This window comes from Jaculus jaculus, chromosome 17, assembly GCF_020740685.1.
Source record: "Jaculus jaculus isolate mJacJac1 chromosome 17, mJacJac1.mat.Y.cur, whole genome shotgun sequence".
Classification (NCBI taxonomy): Eukaryota; Metazoa; Chordata; class Mammalia; order Rodentia; family Dipodidae; genus Jaculus; species Jaculus jaculus.
In genome coordinates, this window is record NC_059118.1 from 3,984,217 (window position 1) to 4,009,056 (window position 24,840).

The window sequence follows — 24,840 nt, forward strand, 5'->3', positions numbered from 1 at the left end:
CATAGCACCATGGCTCAGAACATGAACTCTCCAGCTAAATTTCCTGGGCTCGAGTCTCATCTCTACCAGTTCGCAGATGGTGACCTTGGTTAAGCTTTAACCCCACTTAAAGATGGTGAGAATAGAACTAACCTTATGTGTTCATGACAGGATTAAGTTATCGGACCTGTGACACAAGGTAATCAGTCAACATGAGCTTGTATTTAGTTGAAAGGTTTTTATAAATTCTACTTGGAAAATCCAAATAAAATCTTCAGCAGGAAGTCTAGACAACCACTTGCTATTATTATCTGAGGCACAGTGATGGTTAATTGTGACTGTCAACTTGATTGGATTAGGAAGCACTGGTATCTTATCGAAGCAGAGCTCCGTGTGTCTCGAGGGCGTTTGCAGAGAGGAGGGACTGAGAGAGGCAAGAGTGTGGGCGGTCACATGGTCTCATGGGATAGGGTCCTGGACCGAAGGAAAAGGGAGAAGCCCGCAGAGCACCGGAACTCCCAGTCCTGCTTCCTTGACCGAGTGTGACGCACCGAGCCGTCCCACATTCCTGCCGCCACAGCCAGCAGGTGCTTTTGCCACCATGCCTGCTCCAGTCTCATGGACTCTCCTCTCTCCGCCCAAGAGCCAAGATAAAAACTCTTCCTTCCACACGACGTATTTGGATTACAGCAGTGAGGAAAGTAACTAATACTGAAAAATCAGTCATGAGAGGCAGGGTTGTTGCTGTAACTAAATGATCAAGTGGCACATAGGCCTTTGGAACTGTCTGTGGAGAAATGTGGAAGAGCTTGTAGCTGCCGAGTGTAGGATCCCCAGGATTCTGTAAGCACAGTTAATGGGTCATTCTGGTGAAAGTGGGAGTGGGGGAGCCAGGATGCTGATGTAAATGTGGACTGTAGGGCTGGTGAGATGGTTTAGTGGTTAATCACTTGCCTTTGAAGCTTAAGGACCTTGGTTTGATTCCTCAGGACCCACATAAGCCAGATGCACAAGGTGGCGCATGCATCTGGAGTTCATTAGCAGTAGCTGGAAGCCCTGCTGTACCCATTCTCTATCTATCTGCTTCCTTGTCTCTCTGTCACTCTCAAATAAATAAATGAAAATAAACAAAATAAATAAATAGATGAATAAATGTGGACTACAAAGATTGTATGTACAAGGTTTCAGAGGAGAGCAAGGATTCTATTGGAAATAGGGCTAGAATACAGGGCATTCATGTTATATTTGGGTACTGTTGAAGTCTGTCTTCTGCTGGTACCTTGAAAAGTTAAGTAAGATGGAATTCAAAAGCAATGGACCAAGTTGTTTGGCAGGAGAATTTTTGCAACTTCTGTAGCATGGTTATGGCTCACTGATCTTAGCCAGATTTAGAGTGACCAATAGCAGAAAATGGATCAGGAGGATTAACTGACCTGCTCTGAATGTTGGGGATGACATCCAGTGAAAGGGACAATGGGGCTGGAGAGGTGGCTCAGTGGTTAAAGGAATTTTCTTGACAAGCCTGATGGACCTGGGTTCAGTTCCACAGTACTCACATAAAAGCCAGATGCAAAAAGTGGTGCATGTGTTTGATATTTGTTCACAGTTGTAGAAGGCCCTGGCATGCCTATGTTGTCTCTCTTCTCTCCCCCTCTCTCTCTTTCCCTGTCTCTCTCTGCATTTGTCTCTCTCTTTCAAATAATTAAACATATTTTTCCTTCACATTATTTTATTTATGTTAAGCTTAAGTAAGTAACAATCCATCACAACATGTACTTATTCTGTAGTAGTGCCAGAGACTGTCTCGTCTTGTCAGAATTTACGCTTAATGATAACCAATCATTTTAACTTACGAATGGAAAGGGGTTGAGAAATTAAATAAATTATTGTTTTTTTTTTCAAAATATCATGAGTACTCATTCCATGTCCCTCACGTGGTGGCTTATGAATGAGCTTTAGCCTGATATTACTTTGGATGTTACAAGTAAAGAAAGTTTACTTATTAGTATGCTCTAGGTACCTGTTACTAAAAGCTCACAAAATGCTTTTGTCTTGAATTTTGAATTTTGCATGGCATGTAGTACTGTCTTTCTCTAGCTTGTTTATAAAATTATAATTGCTTTGAAATAGCCTTTTTTTAAAAAAATTTTGAGAGAGAGAGAGAATATGTGCACCAGGGCCTTTGCTGCTGTGAACTAACTGCAGACATGTGCACCCCTTTGTGGCAATGTGCAACATAATGTGCTCACGTCACTGTGTGTCTGGTTACATGTGACCTGGATATTTGAACATAAGTTCTTAGACTTTGCAGGCAAGTGCCTTCACCATTAAACCATCTCTCCAGCCCTGAAATAGTTTTTTAAATTTCCTTGCCTACAATATTCTGAATAACAGTCAGTTTCACTTGAACTTTTTTTTAACTAAAAAAATACTTAAATTTTTTTTAGAGGGAGCAAGAGAGAGAGAGAGGAGAGATAATTGGTGTGCCAGGGCCTCAGCCACTGAAATCAAACTCCAGATGCTTGCGCTACCTAGTGGGCATGTGCAATCTTGTGCTTGCCTCACCTTTGTGCATCTGGCTTACATGGGGTCTGGAGAGTCAAACATGGGTCCTTAGGCTTTGCAGACAAAGGCCTTAACTGCTAAGTTGTCTCTCCAGCCCTCACTTGAACTATGTTAATAAGTGGTTAATCATGAATAAAACATTTTTATAAAGGGGTAATGAAGACAACCAGGGGAACGCTGACTATCCACTCTGCCTCCTGCCTGCTGGGTGATACCACTGGCTGCCACTCTTGCTGTCACCTCAGCTGAAAGCCGCTCCCATCGCCGTGCCTTCTTCCCAGCCACGAGGATTCACCACAAGTGCAGGAGGTCACGAGGGGCCGCTTTATGCTCCAACCACCATAGCTGTCATTCCTCAAGTCTGGGCCACCTCACCCCATGAAAAACCTTCACCATCACCTCTTAAATGGCATAGTAGCCAGAATGAAATAAAATGGGTATCACTCCGGTTCTATATCAAAGCCCTTCCAACCCTATTGCTCCGAGCAGGACACTCAATATTATAAACACAGCTCATGAGGCCCATGGCTCCAATACCAACTAGTGATGTGATATGCTTTGATGTGCTGTATAACACACCCCAGGCTTTATGTCCTACTCACTGCTCCTGCTGTTTCTTCTCTATGTCACACCTTCCTACATAGTATCATCTTTTTGTATGTGCATGTTGTGTGTGTGTGTGTGCGTGCGTGCGTGTGCGCGCGTGCATGTGTGTGTGTGTGCATGCGTGCGTGTGCGCGCGTGCATGTGTGTGTGTGTGTGTGTGTAGGCTAGAAGTTGATGTCAGGTGTCTTCCTCAGTCACTCCCCACCTCAGTTTTTTTTCCTTTTTTTGAGGTAGGGTCTCGCTCTAGCCTAGGCTGACCTGGAATTCACTATGTAGTCTCAGGGTGGCCTCAAACTCATGGCGACCCTCCTACCTCTGCCTCCCGAGTGCTGGGATTAAAGGTGTGCGCCACCACGCCCGGCCTCACCTCAGTTTTTGAGACAAGGTCTCTCACTGAACCTGGAGTTCACCAATTTGGCTAGACTAGCTGGCCAGCAAGCCTTGGGAACCCCTCTGTCTCTGCCCCCCCCCCCCCCCGCCAGTGCTGGGATTACAAGTGCATGGCACTATACCCAACGTGTTATGAAGCTGCTTGAGATCTTCGCTCACTTCCTTGCCTGCATGACACGTGGCTCATGGACGGAGTCATCCTCCCGCCCTCATTCAGCATCGCTAGTATTCTCTCAGCAAGGCCCGCTCAACCGCGCCTCGGTTCAGGTCTGTCGGGCTGTAGTTGTTCGCCCATTTCTAGCGCTTGTAACAACATATACGTTAGCTTTGTTTGTGCCCACCTCTCCCACTAGACTGTGTGGAGAAATGGGTTGAGCCATAGCTGAGGCAAGGTCCCCTAAAGGCTGTCGCGCCCTAACAAGATAGTGTGAGGGGGAATCTCACTAACCCAAAGTCTCTAGAGGAGGTGTGTTAGTTACTATTCTCATTGCTATGACAAAAGTGCTTGATAAAAGCAACTTTAATAAAGAAGGGTTTATGTTGGCTCAGTCTGAGGCACACAGCCCATCATGGCGAGAAGGCACGCTGGCAGGAGTGTGAGGTAAGAGCCCAGGCGTCTGCAGCCAGGGAGCAGAGAGATGAGTACTGGGACCTAGCCTGCTTGCTATTTTCCCCATTTTTATTCAGTTCCGGACCCTAGTCTATGAAATGGGTGGGTCTTTCCTCTTCAGAAGCACCCTCACAGACAAACCCAGAGCTGTGTTTCCTAGGTGATTCTAAATCCAGTCCAATTAAAAATCAAAACCATCAATATGAAGAAACATATTAGGCGTAAGGTGCATGAAATGGAGAGGATGGCACTGGGGATGGGGAGTCAGAATCCATCTGGTTATGTAAACTAAATGATGAGGGTCAGCAGTGAGGACCACCTTGGGGGAAGCCTGAATTGATGATCCATTGGATTGAGAGTAAGCCAATTGGGGCTTGTTACTTTGCACAAGGGATTGGCCTTATGATTTGTGTTAGCTGACATAAAATCTCAAAGGTGTCATGTATCATTTCTGTCTTAGCCTCAATAAACCTTGTGAACATTTGTCCCTTAAAACCTGTGTAGCCAGGCTGAGGTGAGACTTCTGGGAACAGGGGACCGAGAGAGCTAGGGAGATGGCTCAGCCAGTAAAATGCTTGCTTCACAGACATGAGGACCTGGGTTTGGTCCCCAGAACCCACATGTGTCCACACAGATATAAACACGTACACACATGCATACACACAAATGTGCATGCACATGTATACACACACATGCTCACCCCACATTTGCCCACACAGATGTGAACACACACACAAATGTACATGCATATGTATGCACACACATGCTCACCCCACATGTGCCCACACAGATGTGGACACACACACATGCGCATACACACAGCACACACACAAATGTACATGCATATGTATACACATATATGCTCACTCCACATGTGCCCACACAGATGTGAACAGACACACATGCACACACACAAATGCACATGTATGCACATACATGCTCATGCCCACATTGTCCACACAGATGTGAACACACATAGCACACACACAAATGTACATGCACAGAAAGATGCTCTGCAAATCACTCAAGGGTGCTGATGGCAGACCAACTGCCCCATGTCTCAGAAGCTATGGTCTGGTCTTGAGCCCTGCCTTTGAGGGCTAAGCTGATGTCCCATCAAGCCAGGGCCACCATCTTTACACAGCTTTTCTCCTCAGTTCAGTGTTGTGTTTAGTGAGTTTCTTCCTGTTTTTGAGCCCAGAGCTGATTGTGTTGGTGGCTGGGGCACGTGTTTCCCTCCGAGAGGAACATGCGACTGGAGGGTGGTTTCCTCCCACTCCCCACCCCCGCCTGCATCCCCCCTCAGTGCTGCTCCAGTTCCTGCTGAGCCCAGGGATGGGGGTGTCCACCCCCCACGTGTCTGATTGAAGGTAGGAAAACACATCTGGGCTGAGATGCCAGCCACAGGCACAGGCCCTGCAGTTGTGGCCTCTGTTTCTTCCCTTAGACGTTCCCAGGGGCCTCTGTCTTAAGCCTCTGCAATATCTGCTCACAGGTTCCTATTTCCACAGGGCCCTAGAAAACTTTAAAGGGGAATGCACAGGCTCTAGGTCATCTTGTCTTTTGGTCATTCCAGATCTTATTCCATCTTCTAGGAATTTTGAACACACACATGCACAGATATGTACATGTGTAGATGGATTTTTGTCTGCATGTATTCATTAAAAGAGACTGCAACATGAAAAATGGATTCATATTAACTGTCTTTACTTTTCACTTAGTATACCATAACTCTTTTCTGACCATCAAACTTTTATTAAAAGATTACAATGTGGAGGTCAAAAGCCAAATTCAGCCCAAATGGCATGTATCTGAAAGTGTGCTAATGACTTGAGTTTGACTATAAAGAATGAATGGCATGTCCTGCAATCCTCAGCTGGTCCTGGAGGGATGTGAGGCTGTCTTGAGATTGGTATCATTATATATAATTACTGTGATCCTTCTTTGCTGAGACAAAGTATTGAGCCAGAAGCAGTGTAGGTAAGGAAAGAGCTTCTTTTGTCTCACCTTTCCAGAAGGTGGAGCCCACCATGACAGAGGAGGCCTGGCAGGAGCAGGAAGCTGGTGTCACATCACCACATCGGCAGGGAAAAAGTAGAGACCAAAGCAATTGGTTCCAGGCTTAGAAAATACCCATTACGGCCCACCCCCAGCGACACACTTCCTCCGGCAAGGCTCTGCTTTCTAAAAATTAAACAACTTTCCTAAATAGCACCACCGACAGTACTCAAACACATGCATCTATGTAGGGTGTGTAACTGAGGGGACATTTTATATTAATGCCACCATACCTACCATATCAATATTTCTCAACGAAGAAATCTGGGCCATTTTAGGCCAGAAAATTCATGGCTGTCTGGGACTATTTGTATATTGCAGGCATTGTCTGGCCCTCAGAGATGCTGAGAACATTTCTATAGAACAAAAACAAGTTGACTTGATTGTCATGTGGTAAATGAATTCCACTGGGGACTGTTATGGGCAGATCCCACCTCTAAGTGCTGAATGTAATATCAGGGTAGTTTGTATCCCAGGTGCATTTAAAAGGAAAACTTATTTCAGCAGTTAAAGGTGCTTGTTTGCAAAGCCTGATGGTCCAGGTTCAGTTCCCCAGTACCCATGTAAAGGCAGACACACAAAGCAGTGCATGTATTTGTTCATTGGCAGGAGGCTTTGGTACACCTATTTTTTCTCTCACACACAAATTAAAACATGTTTGAAATATATTTTATTTATTTATTTGAGAGAGAGATAAGGAGTCAGAGAGAGGAGAGAGAGAGAGAGAGAGAGAATGGGCATGCCAGGCCCTCCAATCACTGCAAACGAACTCCGGACGCATGCACCATCTTGGGCATCTGGCTGATGTGGGTCCTAGAGAATCAAACCAGGATCATTTAGCTTTGCAACCAAATGCCTTAACCACTAAGCCATCTCTCCAGCCCAAATAAATATTCTTTAAAGGAGAAAAAACTTGGGTAAGGTTTGGCTTAAGGCCAGAGCTAGGCAGTATGAACACCTGGATTCAATAAGATTGAAAACAAGGAGCTGGGGGAGATGGCTCAGAGGGTAAAACGTTTGCCACACAGGCATGAGGACCTGAGTCTCATCACCAGCACCCATGGAGATGCTGAACACAGTCGTACATGCCTATAATACCGGTGCTGAGGAGGCACAGAAAGGTGATCCCCAGGGCTTACTGGCTAAACTGGTGAGCTTAGGGTTCAATGGAAGACCTTGCCTCAAAAAAAAAAAAAAAAAAAAGGTGGACAGTGATTGAGGAAGACACCTAACATTTGACTTCTGGTTGAACATGCATACACACACTTATGCACACATACATGTGCCTCCCACACACACAAAGAGAGAGAGAGAAAGAGATAGACAGAAAACATTGAGAACAATATACTTTCTTCTGAAAACACAGAGACCTGTGTTTTACAGAGTATGGATGTGAGGCCCAGAGCAAGGAAGGTAACAGAACACCCGGGTATGGAGGATGTAAGAGTTCTTGGTCAGATCCATGAACCGCTGGCCATGGATATTATCAGAACCAGAGGCAGAGGCAGAACGTTTGTTAAAGCACCCAGCCTTGCACCCGACTTCATCATTTGTGTCCATCTGTCTTTCTTTGGATTCCCTCCTAAGATGCTTCAACCCATGCTCTGCCACCCACAGCTGAAAGACGAAGCCAGTTTGGAAGGGTCACGTGCCTCTGATTGGGTTGCCAGAGGCTGTGGGAGAGGTGGTTCAATAGTCACTTACTCTACACAGTGGAGTGGGACCTTCTGCACACCAGCCTGGCCATAGGCACCTTCTAATTAGCCACCGGGTTAGGCAGGTTTATGTAGAGGAACAGACCTGATTGAAAAGTGGGATTTGCTGGAGCGGCTTACTTGATGGGGGCTGCATAGTGCAGCAACGGCTGTCTGCAGGCTGTGGAGCCCAAGAGCCTGGTAGCTGTTCAACCCGTGTGTCTAGATGCCTGAGCAGTCCCAGTCAGGAGCTGAGGGCCTGGAAGGTTGCTGCAGTCTTTCAGTTGAGTCCAGATCTGGTCAGGTTGTCAATTAAGACTGACCATAATATCCCCCAAGAGCTTCATGAAGTCTGACCTGGGAGATTTTTTTCCCCAGGAGCCAGGTCTAGGCAACAGGTGAATTGAATGTCTGGGATGGGAAGAGGATTCATATCCAACCTTCTAGCTTCAGCACAGCCTCACTTCCGGCATGGAAGGTGGCTTCAGTTGACCCCACTTCGGCCTGCTGCTCTTTCTGGGTGTTCAAGTGTTCTGAGCAGCCCTTATGCAGGAAATGTGTCTTGTGTCGAAGCCAAGACTCTTGCTTTTTTTTTTTTTTTTTTTGTTATTTTTGGCCTTTTAGGGAATTGGTGATTCTTTAAAGAGAATTGTCACCCATTTCTTTTGGTTAACTATCAACACATGGTTTTCTCTGTGTTGGCTACGCATGAATCCCAAGAATCCCACAGTCTAGAGGACCACAGAATTTTTACAAGAGGTGGTATCTTTTCTTCCACTTAGTTTCTTTTATTTTAAAAAAATCATTGTTATTGGGGGGCAGGACCCACATGCCATGGCTTGCGGGTAGTGGTCCAAAGACGGCCCTGGGTGTCGGTCCTCTTTTACCATGTTCTGAGACAGGGTCTCTTGTTGCTTTGCCACTGGGAAGGCCAGGCTAGCTGGCCGGTGCACTGTGGGAGTCCCCCGACTCCAGGTGAATTTGAATTACAGTCGTGTGTGCCACTGTGTGTCCAGCCGTACATGGGTGCTGGGGATCAAAACTGTGGCTGGCACATTTCCATAGCAAGTTCTTTAGCCACTGAGCCATCTCCCCAGGCGCCCCATGGAGTTTATTGAATCTCATTTCTGAATGTACTCATTGAACCTCGCCTCAGACTGAAGCGCTTCACCCTTTTGCCTCTGGATTTCTATGTTTCTTAACTTCCTTACTGACAACCTCCATACACATACACAATGTGCCCTGATCATAATCTCCCTCCACCCTCGTGCCTCCTCCCTCTCCCTCCTCCCCCTCCACTGAACCCCTTCTTCTCTGCCTCTCCCACTTTGACGCCACCATCTTTCTCGGCCTTTACGTAATATAGACCTTGTGTAGGTGGCATTAGCCACTGTGTTGCCCCTGGATTTTTCACACTAAACTATTCTGAGCAGATGTGGTAGGAAGTGCATTGAGGATCAATGTAGGCTAATATTCATCTAAATAATCTAAATATTGGGATTATTTTTTGGGTGCTATGTGCTAGGTCTATGCTAAACATTTCTTGAATTACATCATTTCATCTGTGTAACTCCATTTTGATGACCACATGATTAATTCCCTCATTTTTGTTCAGAGTATCAAATTGATACATGGAGAAATATAGCTTCCTCAGGAATACACAGCCACTAAATGGATGAGTTAAAATTCAAATTCAGGCCAGCCTAGTGCAGAGCCTGACCTTAACCATTGGCTCAAAAGCTGGAGCAAGATGTCCCCTTGAACTGTCTGGAGACATACAGCCTCTTCGTGGCTCTGTTTACCAGAGGTGAATGGAGAGTCACAGATGCAAAGAGGGCTCTGGCTGGAGTCAGGTCTCCACTTGAGTACCGATGCTGTCCTGCCTACATTAAGTTTATTGGGCAGGTTCAGTGCTACGATGCCATTGACTAAGGCCTTCGTAATTGTAGGTTCTGATACCTTTTATGTGTATATACATTCCTGTTTCTACCTGTCTGTGTATAACTTGGCCATGCACACTCACACAGAAAATGGTGAGATATATATACATGTGTGTGTATATATATATATTTTCACATAGTTGGAATTATGAGCTATTACTGAGGCTAATATTTCAAGCTGGGAGGATCCTTACACATGAGGAAAATGAGGTTGGGTGACCAGTTTCTTATAATTTCCTCTGGACTAGCAGAATGACTTTGAGGTTTAGACACCTGACCCACAGAGCCACGTTTAAATGTCCCATTGGAAAGCTTCATTGCCTGCAATGATTAATTTTTGTTGTCAACAGGACAGGATTTAGAATAGTGGAAACAAACGTTTGGGCATGTCTGTGAGGGATTTTCTAGACTTGGTTAATTGAGGTGGGAAGTTTCACCCCAACTGTGGGTGGTGCCATTCCATGGGCTAGGGTCCTGGAGAGAGCGAGCTGAGCACCAGCATTCTCTCTGTTTCCTCACTGTGGCCTTAGCCTGACCCACTGCTCCAAGCCCTGCCATCAAGCTTTCCCCACCATGATGTGCTGCGGCCTCTCAAACCATAAGCCAAAACAAACCCTTTCTCCCCAAATTGGTTTTGTGAGATATTTTGTCACACCACCAAGGGAAGCAACTAATAAAATCACCTAGTGATATGAACCCAGTCTAGACTTGGAAAACAGACTGGAATCAGATAGTCCATACTGCTGCAGAGCAGGAAGGGAAGGTTCCAGAAGGTAGACAGTGCTGTCTGAAGAAGAGGTTCAGAAAACTTCTTTGCTGGGGATAACCTGATGCTCTTTCCTCTTTGCATGCTCTCAGTTTTCTTCCCATGTGCCGTCTAGAGTGTTGCGTGGCTTGCTGCCTCGCCACCTGTGCGTGACTGACTGTGTTTCACTGGGTTCAAGGCACCTGGCCTGTGAGCATACACCTGACCTTGCCTTGAAGAGGGAGCTGCCCAGTACAGAAACCCGCCAGCTTGGAGAGAAATACTGCAGCATGGGCTGGGGAGATAGCTCAGTCAGCAACGTGCTTGCTTTGCATAAGAACCTGAGTTCATGCTCCAGAATCCACATTGTTGTTGTTTTCCTAAAGTCACCTGAAGTGATGAAGCTCAGTGGTTAAGAGCAGTTCCTGTGCAGGCAAGAGGGCCTGAGAGATCGCCGGAGTTTGATCCTCAGGATCTGCATAAACAGCTTGGCATGGCCATGGGCATCTGGACTCCCAGTCTCACAAGGGAACAGAGACCTGACAGCCCATGAAGCTCAGGAGCCAACACCGAGCTCTACGATTAGTCAGAGACTCCAGCTCAAGTAAGAATGGTCGGAAGAGTGATGGGTCAGGACACCCTGCGCTCTGTTCAGCCACCACAGGTGAGTGTACCCAGCTGCAGCTGAGTACCTGGGGTGCCACATGGGCACATGCATGTACACACACACACACACACACATACCACAAGCCAAAATAATAAACAAAGGCATGGTGGCTTGCTCTTATGATCCCAGCACTGGGGAGGTGGAGACAGGCAGATCCCGAGGATTCACTGGCCAGCCAGTCTAGCCCAGTAGACAAGCTCCAGGCTAAGGAGAGACCCTGCCTCAATAAAAGATAGGTGCCACCTGAGGAAAGACACTCAACGCTATCCTCTGGCTTCCAAAAGCACACTCATGTGTGCGCACACACATACATGCACACATGTGCACACACACAGAAAAAGCAAGGTGAAGATGCCATTCCTCATAGGGTCGGGGCCTGCAGGTCTTCCAGAAGTGACTCAGGCAATGTGCTATACTAACCTACATGGGCTGCCCCTCGATTTCACATTCACAGATCTTTCTCCAGAGGTCAAGCTAACCCCACACTCGTCTGAACTTCCTGCAAATGCCTGATCCCATTCCGCATGAAATGACAGGGCCCTGACGTAGAATCCCCGTCCACAGGTGACAGAACAACCCACAGCACACGTCCTGTGTCCAGATGAGACCGGGGGTCAACTGTGTCATCTGTCTTTATGGAAGATAGCATGCTATTATGTTAATTCCAGCGTACTGGATTTACTGGGATCCAAAAATAGAAATATGTGGCTTCTAGGGACAGGCTTTGGCATTCCTTTGGCTTCCTTTGCTATGCAATCTTTTTTTTTGTTGTTGTTTTTTCAGAAATCTCTGCTTTGATTTTGAAAAATGCCAGATGGCTACCAAAGGCTGTGCTGTCTTAGGCATTTTGAGGAGGGTGGGTTGCACCAGGTCACCACCGTTGTCACCCGTGTGGTGGTCACGTTGGTGCTGTTCTCACCATTAACAGCAGAGACACCCACTCCCTGCACCTCTAGTCCAGCTCTGCCTTTTCTGGGCTCTTCACATCTGGTAATGAGGAATCTTACACTGCAAGCTAGCCTGGTGGACCCAAGAGACTTTCTCCCCGGAGGAGGATTCAGAGAGAGAGGTTCAGGCTGACTCCGCCAGGAAGGAAGGAGAAACTAGCAGGTACTGACTTCCTGCCGTGAGCACCTCTGAGCAGAAGCTTTTGTTGCCCAGAGCACTCTGGAAGGCAAACGGCTTGGAGGCTCTGGAGAAGCCCTGACAGCAGGGCTGGAATCTGCGCACACGTCTGTTTCTTCCAAGCCTGTATTCTTCCTGCTTGGGTCTGTGTCCAGGGGACCCTGGCCAGGAAAGACAACTTCCTCCACGACCTCACCACTTGTAACAAAACCTCTTTGGAGAGAGGGTGGATGTGACATGGGAAAGGGTGGGACACACTCTTCTGATTTCTGTGCTTAGGTAGATGTGAGGGGCTAATGTCCATGGGCTCAAATGTCTTTGGTAGCCTGATGGGGGCCAGTGAGCGTGAATGGACAGGGAGCCGGGACAGGACTGCTGTTATGCATCTACTCCACTGAAAGACATCAACATTCATACTTTTAGGAACCTTGGGCTGGAGAGATGGATTAATGGTTAAGGCACCTGTCTGTGAAGCCCACAGTCTCAAGTTCAATTCCCCAGGGCCCACGTAAGCCAGACACTCAAGGTGGTACATGCATCTGGAGTTCATTTGCAGTGGCTGGAGGTCTGGTATGCCCATTTTCCCCCTATCTCTATCTGCCTTTCTCTCTCAAATAAATAAACAAAATTGTTTTTTTTTTTAAAGAACCATGTTGGGTACTCACTTCAGAAGCACATATTCTAAAATTCGATACAGAGAAGATTAGCATGGCTCCTGCGCAAGGATGACATGCAAACTCAAGAAATGTTCCCATTTTCTATTAAAATGGTGAGGGAAGAGACATTTTAAAATTAGCAGGCAAGTGATCCCTGGCCACAGGCAAGAGTTTGGGAAGCTACAAGGGCACATACATCTGCACACCCCACATTATAACCAACCCCCAACACACATACACAAACAAATAATCCCTAAACCCTGGGTATGGCCACATACATCAGTAATTCCAGTCATCTAGGGGTGGAGACAGGAGAATCACTGGGGACGGAGAGCAGCTCTGGGTGGACAGAGTGGCCTTTTCCCAAGGAAGTACACAGATGTATCATGGGTAAAGGCTCCAAAGGTCTCCTCTGGTCTCTGCGTGCACACACATGGGGCACACACATGTATTCACACATCACAGCATATATGTATTTTGCACACACACACACGTGCAAAATAAAAGGATCTGGAATACTGAGAAGAAGTACTTAGGTAGTCTGTGTATATTGCCCCATCAGTGAACGTAAAGTTTCTTTTTGGTATCCAGGGACACTCTTTCCCTTTTCAGCCCCCCAATCTATTTCTATAGCCCACCCTTGGGTAGTTTGACTTCTCCCGATTGAAAATAAGAGGAACAACAGCACCTACACTGCCCTGACTCTCTGGGACCTCTTGGCACTGGCTTCATGCCTCTGTAGCTCCCTGATGCCATGCTGGATTGGTCACCAGTCACGACACTGCATCATTGTACCCTGCCATCCATGAGTAATGGCTTGCAGTGACTCTCTCAAAGGCTGTTATTTCATTTCATTGATGATGACCACTGTTTCTGTCAGGGCCAACCAGAGAACCAGTACCAAGAGGATACACTCCTAGTAAGAGATTTATTGCAAAGAACTGGCTTGTGTGAGTGATTGGGGCTGGTGAGGTAAGCTTGAGAGCCACGGGGCAGGGCAGCTGTCAGCAAGGCAGCCTAGAGGGCAGGGCAGAGAAGGGCAGGGCAGGGGGTGGGGGAGGAGCAGGGGGTGAGGGAGGAGCCCTCCTCGTCAGCACAGCCCCAGCTAGCTCTTTAGTTCTATGGCTGATTCCATGAGGCCCATTGATACAGACTAGGATCAGGTAGCTTTTTTTCCCCTGGTAGTTATCTAGGGACTGGACCACAGAAAAATGGATGCCACCATATATGCCCAGGCATATGCCAGGAACGTCAGGGCTGGGGAAGGCAAAGATAGGAGAAACACTGGGGCTTGCTAGTTAGCCAATCTGACCAAAAGAAATGGAAACTTCTGTCTGTCAAAAGGAAATAGAGCAGAATGTGCACAGGGTCTGTGCATCTACACACACCACACACATGTGCATACACACCTGCATTTACATATACAGATATACATACACATATGTACATACATAAATACACTCATATACATACACACATAAACACACACATACATACACACATACATACACATACACTTACACACATATACATACACAGATATACATGCATATATACACACATACACACATGAGCTTACACACACATATACACATATATACACATATACTTACACACATATACAATATACTTACACACATAAATACACACATATATGCACACATACATATACACATATACATACATGCATATGCATACACACATATACCTGCACACATGGTGTCGCCATGTCAGCAGGTAGGAAGGAAAGATATCCATTCCGTGAACTACTAGCTTTGTGCTGGAGCTCTCCGAGGAGGTGCTGTGGACAACTCTGGAGGAATGCCTGAAAGGAGCCAGTGTGAGGTGGCCGCCCTGGGCACACTGGGCAAAAGCACTGCTTTCTCAGAAGCTGCTGCAGGCAGCAGGGGCATCTGTTAGAACATGACTGGGTGAGGGCCAACCTGTGCACAGAAGCTCCAGCCAAGCTGTGGAGGGCGACTGTTGCTCATGCAAACCCTTGACTTCACCCTCTATCAGACGTGAGCAAGGGTCACCCCAAATGACCTAAGTTAGACTCACCCAGGAGCCCAAATATGGGTGATTTCTTAGTCTGCTCAGCAGCTGGTCCTGGGACATCCCCACAACCTTTGGGCATGTGACAGCCATACACACAGAGCGAAGGGTAAATGAACTCCGAGCTGGAGACACAGGGTTGGGGGTCCATGGGTCCATATTTGAGGACCCTGCCCAAATACTCCGCTGGCTCTGATTGGTTCCCAACACCGAGGTGTTCTAGGAGATGTTGTGTAACTTTTCCTGGGGAGACATGAATGTCTATTCACCCACCTAGGGCATTGATGATAGACCAAAGTAGTGATTCTGCCCAAGTTCAGTTTGGCGAATCAATGAGTTATTGAGGCTACTTATGGTATATGAATGACGGATTTCTCACGGCAGCATGAGTGACCCATGTGGGCAGCTGTATCCCTGGAGCCCACCTCATGACTTTCAGTTTGGCTGTTTTTTTTTTCCTTGTCTTTTTTTGGGTTTCCAAGGTAGGGCCTTGCTCTAGCCCAGGCTGACCTAGAATTCGCTCAAGGTGGCTTTGAACTCGTGGCAATCCTCATACCTCTGCCTCCCAAGTGCTGGGATTAAAGGCACGTGTCACCACTCCAGGCCAGATCATTTTGTTGTTGTTGTTGTTGTTGTTTGTTTTTCAAGGTAGGGTCTCACTCTCTAGCTCAGGCTAACCTGGAATGCACTATGTAGTCTTAGGGAGGCCTTGAATTCACGGTGATCCTCCTATCTCTGCCTCCCAAGTGCTGAGTTTAAAGACAAGCACCACCATGCCCTGCTCCAGTTTGGCTGGTTTAAGAGTCTTCCTTCCCCATCAGGGGAAGAGGCTTGAGTCTTATCAATTTCAGGAGTTTCTCTTGTGAGTTATTCACTTCCTGAGCTTTGTACATTTCCTTTTACTTTCCCAGTCCCAATGAACCTGCCTCCAAGAAGCAGTGTTTCAATTTGTAGGAAATTGCTACAAACCAAATTGCTACAAATCAGGAGGCCTTCCGGAAGTTCCCAGAGTGCTGATGCAAAGAAAGTGTGGAGAGAGTGAAAGTGAGGTAGGTGTGTGGGGGAGGGGAGGGTGTGAGGATGGGGTTGGAGCAGCACCCTTGTTTGGAATCACAGGGCTGGTAAATCTGCCAGTGGCACTGAGATGTGAGATGTGTAAAGAAATTTATTGCTAGTAATTATGAATGAACCTGAAGCTTGCAAATGCTCTACTCAAATGCAAATGGAATAGGTTATACTCATTCCCATGGTAGCCTCCCTCTTCCTCACCTTGCTGCTATGCTTTTGTTTTGAAATTTTACTTGTGTATGTGTGTAAGAGAGAGAACGTGCATGCACACATGTGTGCACATACCAGGACCACTAGCTGCTGCAAATCAATGCCGGAAACTTAGGCCATTTTCTGTGTCTGGCTTTCTTGGGTGACTTAGGAACTTAACCCTAGGTTGGTAGACTTTGCAAACGATCACTTTTAACTGCTCAGCCATCGTGCCAAGACCCCTACTGTGCTCTTTAGAGGCAGCGAAATCCAGGAGTTAGAGCTGACTGCTTCTGTGAGGCATGCTGGAGCTGGGCAGGAAAGGAATCTCCCCTTGCCGTGCAATCCAGAATGCCACTCACTGCATCAGGGGTACTAAGTACTGAAGTAGTACTAAAATATAACCTGATGGAGAAAACTAGTTTCCAGAATTCCTACAGGGTGAACAATGCACAAGTGGTTCAGGTATGGAAGAGTTTTAAGTCTAACATGGAAAGTGCAAAAAAAAAAAAAAAGAAACAAAGAAAAAGAAAAAGAAAAAGAAAGAAAGAAAAGAAATCCCCACAAATAAAACCAGAAAGCACTGTGCTGGGGAGAATCTCTATGACAACCCATATTTATTTATTATTTATTTATTTGAGACAGAGTCTCATACTACAGTTCTTGCTGGACTAGAACTTACTATACAGCCCAGACTGGACTTGAAACCGTGTGTGTGTGCTTGTGTGTGTGTGTATATGTGTGTGTGTGTTTGTGTATGTATATGCATGTATGTGTGTTTATATATATATATATATATATATATATATATATATATATATATATATATATATCTCCATATATAGAGAGATAGGGAGAGAGAGAATTGATGTACCAGGTCCTCAGGTACTGCAATCGAACTCCAAATGCTTTTGCCACCTAGTGGGCATGTGAGACCTTGCACTTGCTTCACCTGTGTGTGTCTGGCTTACTTGGGATCTGGAGAGTTGAACATGGGTCCTTAGGTTTTGCAGGCAAGTGCCTTAACGGTTAAGCCATTTCTTCAGTCCCCCCTTTTTTAAATCCCAACCTCGCAAGTGCTGGGATTTCAGACACGAGCTGCCACAGTCAGCCTACCACTGGTACTCTTAAACACTGCGGGTGGAGTGGAGTTTAGTACAGGACCCTGGGGAGCGGTTAGCACCCACCAGTGGCAAGCTAGTGCTTCCCATGACCTTGCATATTCCCTGTCTCTTCTCTATTTCTGTCTGTCTCTCAATATCTACATATTGCCCCACCAGAAACATCTACATATGTTCATGAAAAGAAATTTCTAGATTTTTTTTTCATAGCAATCATATTCACAGCAGTAAAAACTGGGAACTTCCCAAGTGTGCGGCAGCAGTGGGATGGATGCATTTGGTATATTTATATGTGATGCAATCATCATCAAGATTGAGGGGAGGAGAGATGGCTCTGCAGTTAAAGACACTTACTTGCAAGGCCTGTTGGCCTGTGTTCAAATCCCAAGTTCTCATGTAAAGCCAGATGCACAAAGTGGTTCATGTGTCTAGAGTTCATTTGCAGTGGCATGAGCCCCTGGCACAGTCATTTTCATTATCTCCCTCTTCTCATAAATAAATGAATACTTAAAAAAACTGAACAGGGAGCTGGGCGTGGTGGCGCACACCTTTAATCCCAGCATTCAGGAGGCAGAGCTAGAAGGATCACCATGAGTTTGAGACCACCCTGTGAATACAGAGTGAATTCCAGGTCAGCCTGGGCTAGAGTGAGACCCTACATTGAAAAACAAAAACAAAAATAAACAAACAAACAAAAAAAAACTGAACAGGGACTGGAGAGATGGCTTAACAGTTAAGGCATTTGCCTGCAAGCCAAACGATCCAGGTTCAATTCCCCAGGACCCACATAAACCAGAGCACAAAGGGGTGCATGCATCTGGAGTTCATTTGCAGTGGCTGGAGGCCCTGGCAAGCCCATTTTTTTTTCTCTCTCTCCCTCTCCTTCTTTCTCTCTCTTAAATAAATAAATAAAATATATTTTTAAAAATTAGCCAGATGTGGTAGTGCACACCTTCAATCCCAGCACTCAGGAGACAGTGGTAGGAGGATTGCTGTGAGTTTGAGGCCACACTAAGACTACATAGTGAATTCTAGGTCTGCCTGGGCTAAAGTGAAACTCTACCTCAAACAAAACAAAACAACAACAAAAAAACTGAGTAATCTTCAAATACTTACAACAATATGGATGATTCTCTCTGGGTGTTAGTCACAAATTAGCACATTCTAGATGTTCACACTCATAAAAGCAAACCATCCCCAAGACTGGCCAAGCTAATGGTCTCTGGAGAAGCTAATACTACAGTTATCCTTGGGAGGAGCTGGGGAGTGAGCGTGAAGGGTAATTCTGGGGTACTGGTCATGTTATTTTTAAAAGCCTGGATGTTTGTCAAGATGACTAGTTAGCTTGTGAAAATGCTCCCAGGACACACGAGACATGCAGTTTGCTGTGTGTAGGTTATATGTTAAAAGAAAAGAAGGCATTTCTTCTACTTAGGACTTGTGTCTTCCCAGAATCAATATTGAACTAGTATTTATTTGTTTGTTTTTTAAAGTTTATATTTAGTTAGTTAGTTAGTTAGTTAGTTAGTTATGAGAGAGAGAGAGGCAGATAGTGAGGGAAGGAGAGAGAGAGAGAGCACACCAGGGCCTCTAGCCACTGCAAATGAGCTCCAGATGCATGCGCCACCTTGTGCATCTGGCTCTATGTGGGTGCTGGAGAATCAAACCTGGGTCCTTAAGCTTTGCTGGCAAGCACCTTAACCACTTTAGTTAACTCTCCATCTCTATTTGTTTGTTTTACTTTTCAAGGTAGGGTCTCACTCTAGCCCAGGCTGGCCTGGAACTCACAGCAATGCTCCTACCTTTGCCTCCTGAGTGCTGAGATTAAAGGTGTGCATCACCATGCCTAGCTGAACTAATATTTAATGAATATGGTTGTGGCTGGGGAGATATCTCAGTGTATAAGGTGCTTTTTGCCCAAACATGAGGACCTGAGCTTGGATCCTTAGAAGTAGTGAAAACTGGGCATGGCATCATCCTGGCACTGAGGAGGCAGAGACAAGAGAGTCCCTAGGGATTGCTGTCTGGCTAGTCTGGCCAATAGGTGAGCTCCAGATTCAACCCTGTCTCAAAGAATAAGGCCTCCACAGGTATGCACACACATGAAAATGCATGCATGTCCACAAACATACGGGTATATATACATATACACATGCAAAACAAAGAATATTTGTCTGAAGGCATGTCACTTAGTTTACTCACATCCCTGCGTGTTTCCCTCTAGCCACCACCGTGTCCTTACTGACATAGTGGTTGCTCACGTGTGGTGGCAGACAAGCATCTGGGAGCTGTCCTGAGCCACCATGCCACCCTCATGGAGGCAGGTGAGCTGAGCATAGCTGGGCCCTACCCTTAACATCTTTCTCTCTATGAGTACTCAACAAATTTTCATGAGGGGAGCTTGTTTCTTCCTCCGCAGCCAGTAGATATTTCAGTGAGCAAGAAAGAGGGATATTTGGGGGCTAAGGAGATGGCTAAGTGGGGTAGTATGAAACTAGCATGAAGACCCCAGTTTGGATCCTCAGGAGCCACATACAAATGTTAGGTATTAGCCAGGCGTGGTGGCACACACCTTTAATACCAGCAATTGGGAGGCAGAGGTAGGAGGATTGCCATGAGCTCAAGGCCACATTGAGACTACATACAGAATTCCAGGTTAGCATGGGCTAGAGTGAGACCCTACCTCAAGCAAAACTAAACAAAACAACAAGAAAAACCAGCAATAACTAAAAACAAATGTCAGGTATGGGAGTACAGAGAAGAGGGGACCCCTGGGGTCTCCGGTGAGCTTCTCTAGCCAGCAGGTGTGCTCTGCGTTCAGCGAGAGACCTTGTGTGGTGGTTTGAATGTGAAATGTCACTCGTAGAGTCATGTGTTTGTGATTAAGCCTCACACTTAAATCTCCAGCTGAGGGAGGCTTAGGGAGCTTGCTGGAGGAGGTGTGCCCCTAGGGACAGAGCCTAGGGTGTTACAGGCCCGCTTGCCACATTAAGCTCACTCTATCTTCCTCCGTCCTGCTGATGTGGAGAACTGACATCCTGCTGTCTGCTCCTGCTTTCCCTACTGTGATAAAATTCCCTCTTGAAACTCTAAGCTGGAAACAAACCTTTTCCTTCCACCAGCTGCTTCTGGTCAGGTGTTTTGTCCCAGCAATAGGAAGATAATTGTTGTGCCTTGTTGCAAAACTCGAGTGGAAATCAGCTGAGGAAGATCCTCAACTTTCACCTCTGACTTCTACATGCACAGGCATACACATGTACCCACACACATATGAACACACACACACCACAATACATACACATGCAAAAAGAATAAATAAGAATATTTGTTTTAAAAAATCAACATAAAAACCCTTTGGCCACATTACACAACATGGCATGGGTCTTTGGTGTTCTCTCTCCCCTTACCGCTCTTTGTCCTTGTTCTCTTTATCTTTCCTCAGGCCGTTTCTTTCCTTCTCTGCTTGACTATGCCACTGTCCTGTCAGGGGCATCCTGCTTAAGCCATCAGCATCTCCTGGGCGTCCTGAGGGAACTCTCAGGTCCCTGTGATGCTCCATGGTTCATTCTAGATTCCAAGATTCCTTCCAGAATCTGGCTGAGCTGAACTTCAAATGTGACAATCTCCTACCAAAGATCCTGATGAAATTATTTAGCTGTGTTCAACTTGTTTTCCCATCTCAAAGGGGGGGGGGAGGGGAATAATGACATCTATCTCATCAAATCACTAGAGAATTGGCTGAGATGAAATTGATGAACTGTCTAGTTGAGATGGATGATTAACACACTGCTGTCTCCTCAGCATCCATCAATTTTTGTGGCGAGCACTCTTAATAGTTGGCAGGGAGATTTTTTTTTTTTTAATAGTTATTGGAGAGAGAGAGAGAGATTGGGCATGCCAGGGCCCCTGCCACTGAAAGTGAACTCCAAACACATGTGCTACTTTGTGCATCTGGATCTACGTGGGTTCTGGGCAATTGAACTCAGGCTGTCAGGATTTTGCAAGCAGGTACCTTTACCACTGAGCCATCTCTCCAGCCCCAAGCCCTTGTTTTAAAATACTGTATTATCTTGGGCTGGAGAGATGGCTTAGCAGTTAAGAAACTTGCCTATGAAGGCTATGGATTCAGGTTTGATTCCCCAGTACCTATGTAAGCCAGATGCACAAGGTGGCATGTGTCTGGAGCTCATTTGAAGTGGCTGGAGGCCCTGGTGTGCCCATTCTCTCTCTTCCTTTCTCTTCCTTCTCCTCCCTTCTCTCTCAAATAAATAAATAAAAATAATTTTTAAAAGAATTTAAAAATACTATATTATCTGAAACTTTTGGTGGTGTTTCTGGTTTTTCACCACTGATTATTGCCACCTCACATCATGCGCATAGCTCAGCATTGGGAAGAGTGGTCCTCCAAGGTCAGAAGTGAAAAACCTCTGGTGGAAATCAGGCTCATAGGAGAAAGCAGTGCAGGAGGTAAGGTTCCCAGTATGGTCTGGTGGTAGAAATTAGACTCGGTGACGTCACTGGTTAGCAAACCAATCGTGAGATGAGGAGAGGTATTCCACGTGGGTCGTGTCCACGGGCATCTGGTTTCTTTCACTATTTAAACATCTGCGTTCACTCTGGGTTTAATGAAAAGTTCATGTTTTGAGCAGTTAGAAGAAAGACATGGCTCTAACTTCATTCTTCCAAGGGCTTCTCTTTTCTCTTGAATACCATTGTGGGCTATTTACTGTTTTTTGTTTGTTTGATTGATTTTTAAATTTTGTTGTTCTCAAGATAGGTCTCCCTGTGTATCCCAGGCTGGCCTGGAACTTGTGACCCCTGTGCTGGCCTCCTTAGTTCTGGGAGAAGCAGGCATGGCTGTCATGTCTGGCTCAAGAAGACATGTACACATTTTCCAGGAGGGAGAACCTGCCACAGGCCCTCCAGGCCTCTTGCCCCACAAATGAACCCCAGATGCATGGGTCACGTTGTGCATCTGTTTTTACATGGATACCAGGAAATTAAACATAGGCATGCAGGCTTTGCAAGCAAGCACCTTTAACCAGTGAGCCATCTCCCCAGCCTTAGACTTTTTAAAATTTGAAGCAGCATCTCACTATATATCCATGGCTGACCTGGAATTCACTTTGCAGTACAGACTGGTATCAAACTTGTGGTAATCCTCCTGCCTCTGCTTCTTTAATGCTGGAAGGGCCAACAAGAAGTGGGTTTTTTAAAATCCATTTTATTTATTTATTTGAGAGAGAGAGAAAGAAGGAGGGGGGGGGGAGAGAGAGAGAAGGAACCAGTTCCTCTAGCCACTGCAAACAAAGTCCAGAGGCATTTGCCACTCTATGGTTTACACGGGTACTGGGAAATCAAACCTGGGTCCTTAGGCTTCTCAGGCAAGCGTCATAACCACTAAGCTATCTTTCCAGCCCAAGAAGAGGATTTTGTAGAGAGGAAAATCAGTGTCTGAACCTTTTCTTCCCAGCTATGGAAAGAATCCTTGTCTCTAGTGGCAAGTGTTGTCACACCTCATATATCCCAGACATTCCTTGAAGGATGAAACATGGAAGCCAGAGAGAGAGAGAGAGAGAGAGAGAGAGAGAGAGAGAGAGAGAGAGAGGGAGGATATGACAAAATACCACAGCTTCCCAGGCAAAATAAACACAAGGACTTGAGGAGACATGAGTTCATGAGTTACCTGGGTGTCTGTCTGTCTTCAGGATACCCTCCAGAGAAATTTGTTCAGCTTTCTGCATCATTTTTTTAACCTGTGATGAACCACCTCTAGTTTAATTCTGGATAAAGACAGTCTCTGGTTCCCTCTGGCCTCCAGGCTTCTAGAAAGGTATACAACTTGTATCTTCCTTGGTTACATTAAGTCTCCATCTTTAGATCCCATCGCCCAGTAAATACCCTTCTAGTTGACCCTATCTCACAATCCACCTCAGGGACTGTAGTCAGCACCATAAAGAGGCCCAGAATTTTCCTTAAATGCTAAAACTGCCCAGAGGTTTCCAAGGAGAAGAGGAAGGAGGGAGCCACAGGCAGAGAAAAATGGCACTGAGTAGGAAGTGCGCTGAAAGTGCTCATAGCTCTGTGGGAAGATGGTTGGAGAAGCAATAATGTTGAAAGTTTCAGGGGACAGAGAGACCCTTGACAAATGCCAAAATGACAACAAATTGGGTTTTCCAGGAAAACGTGCCTGATAATGACATGAATGTTTCAGGAGCTGTTGGTAGCTTGATGAGATGGTTAGAATATGTCAGGAAGGTACAAAAACACAGCCAGGGTGGGTGGGTTGTGACTGCTTGTGGGTGACCTTGGTTCTAGGTTAAGGAATTCTATACAGAACCCCTGCCCAGCCCAGGTCTCCAGCAGTGATACAAACCCTTAAGAAAAGCCCAGCTCAAGTTGTGGTAGTCTGCCACTGTGCTGGGACACTTCATGCCACCTTCCACACAGACCCATGTGGGTGCTGTGGCAGTTTGAATAGAGGGCCCCCAATATAGTCAGTGTCTTATTAGTTTGTAGTTTGCATCTGCAGCCACCTGGCTGAAGGCAGTGTCACTGGGCGGATCTCAAGGAGTGGTGGTGTGTTTGGGATTTCAATCTAAAGGCATGTGAAGTATGCCTAGCTGGAGTTCCTAAAGTGTGCTGTGCTGTGTGGCTTTGGGCTTGTACTTCTGAGTGTTTGGTCCTGTGAAGGCAGACCAGCTTCTTCTGCCATTATGGAATTTCTCCTTGATCTGTGAGCTTCAATAAATAACCCTTCCTCCATAACTGTGTCTGGTCTGGAAGTTCATCTCAGTGAGCCTGAAGCTGTCGGCTACAGTGACACATCACAGGTGTGGCCGGATGACCGCGCTGACCGTGACCCTCTGGCGTCCCCACGCTGCAGGGCTTAGAGCCGTCTCTTCGGCTTGTCACTCAAGGCTGTGCGTGGTCTGTCCTCTCCACCCCATTCCCCACCAGGTTATGGTCACCATGGCTTCTAGTGTTGGGAGTTCCCTGGGAGAGCAGGCTGCAGTAGACACGGGCCATAACGAGCAGCAAGGGGGCAGTCCGGGGGCTTGATGCTCCGAGGACTCTGTGGGAAGAATGTGGGAGAAGCAGGAATAGTTAGAGATTCCGGGCAGGGCTGGGGAGATGGCTCCGTGTGTAAGCGTTTGCTACCCAAGCACGAAGTCTTAACAGGGGGCTGATCCACTCTGAACTCAATTCCACAGCACCCACATAAACAATGGGGCATGGGCATGTACCCAAGTCCTGTGGAGAGTGGAGACCCAAGACCTGATGGGCTTGATGCTCAGATCTTCTGACCCCAAACGGCAGCTCAAGGAAAGACCTGGATGAGCAATAGGGGAGAACACCTGCTCTTCTCCTT

General features: G+C 46.3%; 1 non-coding gene across 1 annotated transcript; it reads left to right on the forward strand.

The window, feature by feature from the left end:
- Positions 1–13,036: 13,036 nt before the first annotated feature.
- On the forward strand, positions 13,037–13,139 carry LOC123455638. Its single transcript, XR_006634027.1, has one exon. It is a non-coding gene; the product is annotated as a U6 spliceosomal RNA (small nuclear RNA).
- Positions 13,140–24,840: the final 11,701 nt, after the last annotated feature.